We start from the raw sequence: 8,015 nt of genomic DNA on the forward strand, positions 1-8,015 counted from the left end.
CATGCAACTCTACCTTTAACTTGCACCAGATGCCCATAATTAAATTTCCAAACTACTTGACTGCATAGAGAGTGTGGATGTCCCAGAACTTTTTACAGCTAAACAAAGATATTTTCTATTGCTCCACATCTTGACTCTCTATCACTAAAAGCCAGTAATCAGGCCAAGAACTTAGGAATTATATTTGATAGCGACCTCAGTTAAAAAAAAAAAACCATATTAGCATTGTTACTAAAATAGTATATTATCACCTCAGAAACATCTCTAAAGTACGTGACATTCTCTCCCCTTCTGACTGTGAGAAACTTGTTCATGCATTTGTTACGTCTAGACTTGACTACTGCAACAGTGTTTTTGCTGGGCTACCAAAGATCTCTATTAAACACTTACAAAGAGTTCAGAATGCAGCTGCACGAATGCTAACCCGCTCTAAAATTAGAATTCACATTACTCCAGCACTCAGATCCCTTCACTGGCTGCCTGTATCTTTCAGAATTGAATTCAAGATCCTATTATTAGTTTTAAATGTCTTCATGGAACTGCCCCTATATACCTTTCTAATTGGTTAAATAAATATACTCCCGCAAGATCGCTCCGAACATCAAACAGTAATTTGTTGGTCCTGTAAAGCACTTTGTAAACACTGTTTTAAAAGGTGCTATATAAATAAAGCGTTACTTACTTACTTACTAAAGAGGAAGAGATGATGGCTTCACTACGGCGTCTGTCAGCACACATTAAAGAGCCACAAGAACACATTTACTGATTGTATTTCATAATAAAACTGACAGAATTTGAAAGCTGAGACTTTGTTTCATATCAAAAAGCACAAAGATTATTGTGATTTATTGGATGGGAGGAGCTACAGATCAACTGAAAACTGCATAGACAGATTCTTGGGATTTAAGAATTGATATCGGTTCATCAAAATTGAGAAATCATTATTAGTCTGTAGTGTTTCAGCGTCAGTATTAGATAAAGAGGCAGTGGTTCCAGCTGCTGTGAGACATTCAGAGCCGAATGAATCACAGAGAGACAGACAGCACATCATATCCATCATAAGTCTGTCAGACAGACAGCTGCTCATTTCTCCTGCTTCTCCTCATGAGAAATAAAACCTGACCCAAATGAGTCACCAGCCGTCAGCCAGAAAGAGTCTGGAGCTGTGAATGAATGTGGAGCAGCTCAGATCATTGATGAGAAATGATTGTTTGAGACATTGCTGAGATCCTTTTATTTCATCCACTGTACAAGACAGAAACGTTCGTCTGTGTAAGTAAACATGTCCAACACTTTCATTTAAACTCAACGTGAAATCAAAACTGACTTCCTGGTTTTATTGTAAATTATTCATCAGTGACTTCGTAATGTTTAATCAAATACAAGGCTGTAACCATGTTTTAGGCCAAAGTTAGGATTAATGGTCCTTTTTATTTAAAGGTCTGAAATGATTAAAGGAATAAAGAAGCTAAATAAATCAGCAAAATATCTAGAATGTATTCTAAAGTAGTCCATTTTAACTATTTGCAAATAATATATTTATTTTCAAATATGCACACATTGACTGTTTCTTTTCTCGTCACATTCATTTATGAATTACATTATAACATTAAACAAAACAGGGCTTCTACTTCAAAATGTATTGTTTCATTTAATGTGTTGCTTGCCGTTTGTATGTAATTATTTGTGAAATTTACTAGTAATTGAGTGAAAAGAGTAAATCCTGCAAGTGTGCTTACAGCTGTGATCAAAAATAATTTTTCAGTGCATTTTAAATCTGTGTATTGTATCATTTGTTGTGGTTTCTTTCCTCATAGACTCCCATTGTTAGTGCATGAGTTCAGCTGCGTTGGAGCAGGTTGCCGTTAAGTTCTGCAGGATCGCGGCCCTTCAGGAGCAGGTTTGAGCTTGTCGTCCTTCCTGAAGTGGATCAAGGGAACGAAACCACACAACTTCCTCTCTTATAGCGCTGGAAACTAGAGCAACAGAGAGACAAAAAACTGCTCTTCCTCAGTATTTCTGTCTTGTTTTCCAGTGCAAATATCTAAACATCCTTAAATCAAGATACATTGAGAAGCAAAATGACTTGAGATATTAAATCTGGAAAATGCATCAAAATGAAGTGAGTTTATGCTTAAAACAAAAACAATTGTGACCCTGGAGCACAAAACCAGTCATAAGTGTCAATTTTGTGAAATTTTTTCAGAAAATAACACTTAATATCTTAAGTAATTTTCCTTCTCAAGTAAATGTCTTGATTTAAGAATGTTTCTATATAAAAAATACTGTTAGAAAATATTTTTTTGCAATATATGTGAGTCATGCGTCATTGGATCGAGAGCAACTTTTAAATTCTGTTTCAGTTCCTGAATTGAAATTAGATGTGAATTGAGTCAGCAAACAGGATGCAGAACTGCAATTTCAATTTGAATGGAAGGAAGTGGAATTAAAGTACATATAACTAAATAATGTTGGCTGGAGATGCTGGTTTTTCACACACTTTTCCAAAAAAGTTTAAATAAAATAAATAATTATTGATTATTTCAAGGGGTTAATATTGACACATCATTTGGATATTTACATGTCTGGGAAAAATTTGGGATTAAACGGGATCAATAAAAAAATAGACATTTAAGTCAAAGCACTAAAACTTACTAAAATTACTAACTGAACTAAAACTGAAATAAAAAAGAACAAAAACTAATAAAATTGAGAAAAGCACTAAAAATTTAACTAAAACTATTAAAAACATTTTTAATTGAAATAAAGCTGAAATAAAATATAAATATTAGATGAAAAATTTTAATGAAAATTAGAAATGTTGCCTTGGCAACTCACTGAAATAAGTAATAGTAAATAAGTTGATGCAGCACTAAAATCACTAACTGGAAGTAAATAAAAACTAAAACTGAAATAAAACTAAAATATAAAAATAAATGTAACCTAAATAGTAATATTTAAAAAGAACTAAAACTAACAGAATTGACAAAAGCACATAGCACATGCTGAAAATTAAACTAAAACCCATTAAAAAAATTTTTTTAAACTAAACTAAAATATTCCCATAAAAACATATTTTGTTCTCAGGGTTTGTGAAACACGGATCATCTGAGCTCTGATATTTATTATGCTTTTATTTCATGGGAATGTGTCAGTGATTATTGTCATGCATTATTACAGTTCATTCCTGTTATTAAAAAACACTTAAATCAGGGTTATTTTCGTATCATATTTAGTACTTAGGTTGTATTTAGTATTAGATACTATTATAGTTTTTATTAATATTTTGAATTAGTTTGACTTTTTATATTTTCTGTTTTCATTTTAATTGTAGTAATTGTGTTGCGTTTTTGTCATTTTTATTATTATTTTTCATATATACAGTATGTCTCTATCATTTCATCAGTTTTAGTTTATTTTAGTACATCAAGATAAACTAAATAAAAATGAGAAATGTTGCCTTGGCAACTAGCTGAAATAAAGTGAGTTTGAGTTTAACTTATCTAAAATAAATAATTAATGACACTTATCTTCTGTAGATAATAATTCAATATTCATAATCGCTGTTATTTTCCTGTCAATCAGCTCGAATCTGTACTGTATAAAGCGCAATAGAATTAAATAAATGTGACTTGAGTTGATTTTTCCAGGAGTCACAAGCTTCGACGTCCTCCTGATGTTTGGAATTCTCATCTCCATGGCAACACCGGAATCCTGCTGTATGATGTCACTGGAAAATTCCTTTCTATTCCAGAAACACACCTGCTTCCTCAGACAACAGGAAGATACTGTTATATTTATATTGTATTTTTGAATATTTCAGGCTCTCGGCTCACGTTGACAGACTCGGCGTTTTTCCGCAAAGGGCATCTGTTAGTTTTACAAACTGTATTTTATGTGTGCAACTAAAATATGTTTAACATGTTTCAGTTATTTTTTTCCATTCACATCAATGATATTTTAGTATCATTGATATGCTATTATTGTTTTTGTTCATAATTTGAATTGGATTTTATTTTTTAGATTTTCTGTTTTCCTTTTCAATGTTATTTAAAGTTTTAGTAATTTTATTGTGTGTTTGTCATTTTTAGAATTAAAAAAAAAAAAGTGTCTATATATTTTTATATATATTTATAATTTTTTTAAATAAATTTATATAGTTTATATATTTATTAATTACATTTTAGTTTATTTAGTTATGTAAGTAATTCAGGTTAAACTAAATGAAGATTTAGGCAACTAGCTGAAATAGAATAAGTTAAAAAGTTGATATCAGTTAATGTTAATTAAATTTTAAGTATTGAATTTTTTATGGTTTGAGTTAACAATTATAACCCTGGTTCACATTCACTAAATTTAATAGTATTAATTAAATCTACATTTTGATGGAATGATCAGAAATCAAAACATTAAGTGCAATTATTTTTCTAAAATAAAAATCTTAAGTAATCATAATGAAAAGTGTAAAAAGTGTTTAAAAAGTTAAATGAAAAAGTGTCAAAAAAGTAAATATATTCCATATAATATTTTAAATATTTGTTTTAGTAAAACGATCATGTAAAAGCCATTTACTTAATTTTTAAAACAATTATTTTAGTTATCTTTATTATTTGTGACCCTCTCTGTGAAATCCAGGCTAAAGTCTCAAAATCTAATTATGAGATAGCACGCATCAAAGTTTGATTTCAACCATTAATTTGACTTTGATTTCAGTCTTTGACATGGTCTTACTCCGTCAGTAATAAAGATATCAATGTTACATTTTCACAGAAGGTTCTTTACCTTATGAAGGATGATTTTATGTAGAAAACAGTAAATCACCAAAAATGGCTTTAGCTGGGTTTTCACAGACAGGCTCACATTTGATGTAGCAGTATTATTATTTTAGTCTGAGTTTCTCATTGTTCTGTGTCCAGAGGGGCTTTCTCTCTTTAGCGTCTGAAAGCGTGACGACAGATAATAATGGTGACCTTGATTTTGCACAGGTTTAACCATGTTCTCATTTAGAAAACACAAACTCACAATATAAGTACCTCAAGAATCACAAAATGAACACAAACAGCACACATTTATCCATGTGTGAACATTCAGCAGCAAAACTGATGACACACAGCTCAGAATCTCAGGATGATACGCACAGGAGCACAGCTGATTATGTGATTTGGAAAATGAATCCTACTAGTGCGAGACATTTTGCACAGGTTTAACCATGTTCTCATTTAGAAAACACAAACTCACAATATAACTACCTCAAGAATCACAATATAAACTCAAACAGCACACATTTATGCATGTGTGAACATTCAGCAGCAAAACTGATGACACACGGCTCAGAATGTCAGGATGATATGAACAAGAGCTCAGCTGATTATGTGATTTGGAAAATGAATCCTACTAGTGCGAGACAAAGAGGAAGAGGAGGGGAAAGAAAGCTGAAGGGGACGGGGTCAAAGCACATTTATTCCTGATGAAATACACAGCGCTGTAGTTGATCATGTTCTTCTGCATGAGGACAGCTGGCCTACAGGCTTTCCATACTACTGACAGATCAAATATAATGACAGAACAGTAGCAGTACTTCAGATGAGAGAACTTTTACTTTTTATATATACAGTAAATACTGAAGAACAAGTTGAACACCCTCAAACTCATACTGTAACTGCTGAACTGATTTGTAGCCAAGTACAGTACTTCTTACATGTACTGTATTTTTGCAGAACTAACAGATGACACATTCTGTTGTGTTCATATGCAATTCTTTGGTATTTGACCTTTTCCTTTCTAGTGCTTTTCATCTACTGTACTGTAAGATCTCTTTACAGCAGTGTAATGAAAATAATACGTGTGTGTGTGTGTGTGTGTGTGTGATATTAGTTCTGTCGGTTTCATACCTGCAGGCGAACAAAACCGTCCTGATACGTGAAACACACACAGAAGGTGTAGCGTACTGTGATCTCTGTAATCTACATTAATGACTCACATTATTCACTAACAAACTCATTTGTAATCATGACATTTGTCCATAATTACAGTTACACAATCTCCGTGTTTGCATTTGTTTTATTCATCTGTCAATCATTCAGCTGACATGTTTATTAAACTACCAAGTTTTTATTAATATTTTCAATTTGTTTTTGGTTTTATATTTTCAGTTTTCATTTTAATTTGAAGCTATTAGGAATTATTTTTACTATTTTTATTTTTATTATTACTATTATTATTTTTAGTTATTTTAGTACATCAAGTTAAACTAAATTAAATTGAGAAATGTCGTTTTGGCAACTAGCTGAAATAAAATAAGTTTAATCTTTTTTATATTTTATTTTATTTCAGTTAAAGTATGACAATTTTTTTACACTTTGTTTATGGTTTTAGTTTTAGTTGACTATAATAAAATGCAATGAAATTCAACCATTTGTAAAAATCACTGAACTGAACAAACAGTCAAGTTTGCTACAGTTGCGAAAAAATGTACATATACTTTGCAATATCTGCAAAATGTTTATTATTTTACCAAAATAAACGTCTGTAAAAGCGAACCAAGCGTATGTAAACCTTTGAACGGGGTAATTTTTATAAATTCAGCTACTATTTTCTCTTGTGGACTATATTTAAACGTCTTTTATGATAAATATTATATTCAGGTCAGTACTAAATAAAAAATAACATGTATTTTGTATGATCCCTCTTATTTTGCTAAAATAATTCAAATTTTTCATAATCTGTACGGTGTATGTAAACTTTTGACCTCAGCTGTATAATTCTATAGAGCTTTTCAAAATATGCATTGATTCAAAGCAGCTTAACAGAAATTCATCATATCTAAATGTCTTATAGTTATTAAATGAACTAACATCAGCTGAACTGAATCAAGCTGAATATTGTCTTCTGTAGAGCTGCTTTACAGCTGAAATTGAATTTGTTTCATAACTGATAAAATAACTATTTCCTGTTTATCTCTGTGAAGCTGCTTTGAAACAATCTGTACTGTATAATGCGCTGTAGAAATTAATGTGACTTGACTTCTGAATTCTACAGTGTTCTATGGGTAGTTATTGTTCATCATAAACCCATTAGATGTGAATCAAACAGTGAATCCTTACTGAACTAACCTGGACACTCAACTAACTCAATCTAGAGTTTTTGAGCTGGAATAATTTGAACTATTCCAGTGAGCTGTCAGTCATTAACTCCAGTGCTGAAACTGAAATAGGTCACTGCCTTAAATGTGACGACGGCAATGAAAAACACACCGGATTTACACCTAAAACCAGGAGAGACCAGCTCAACACACAACACACACACACACACTCACACACACGCGCACAAGTGCACACACTCACAAACACATACACACACACACACACACACACACACACTTCGCTTGACCCGACTCAACAGACGCAGAAATGATTGACACGAGGGTCACACCTGCTACAACCATCAAACTCACTGCCATGACATCAGCAAACACATCATAACTGATATAATGACTAATACTCAAACATCTGAGGCTCTAAATGATCAACATTGCTGTTAAACCTGTTTCACACTCGATCTCCTCCACGTCTTCTGTCTCTGATTGATAGTTTAGAGTTTTTTTATCCAGTCAAATCTCTTTTACAGTTTTTCTCGATTGCTTAAACACATTTCTTGAAATTGTGACTCCTTTTCTCGAAACTCTAAACACAGATCCATAACGTCTCACCCAACTCCCCATACTTCCTATTTTCAAGTTAAAATGAAGCTCTCCACTCAAAACTATTCACTCTTGCTGAAAAACAAACAAACTTCGCCTTCAGACATGACACATAAGCCCTCAGAAACACACACACCACAACACAGTCTTACACACTAATGAGATCAATTCAGAACACTGTTGCAAAAACCTTCTTTTGGCAACCAGGTATCATTTTACAGCTCAGTGTCTAGTATACAACTTAAATGGAGCAGATACAGTGAAATTCAACAATAAGCTTTAAGAAAAGTTTATTTTCATTATACTGCTGTGAAGA

This window comes from Sinocyclocheilus anshuiensis, unplaced genomic scaffold (genome assembly GCF_001515605.1).
Source record: "Sinocyclocheilus anshuiensis isolate Anshui unplaced genomic scaffold, SAMN03320099.WGS_v1.1 scaffold1031, whole genome shotgun sequence".
Taxonomy (NCBI): domain Eukaryota; kingdom Metazoa; phylum Chordata; class Actinopteri; order Cypriniformes; family Cyprinidae; genus Sinocyclocheilus; species Sinocyclocheilus anshuiensis.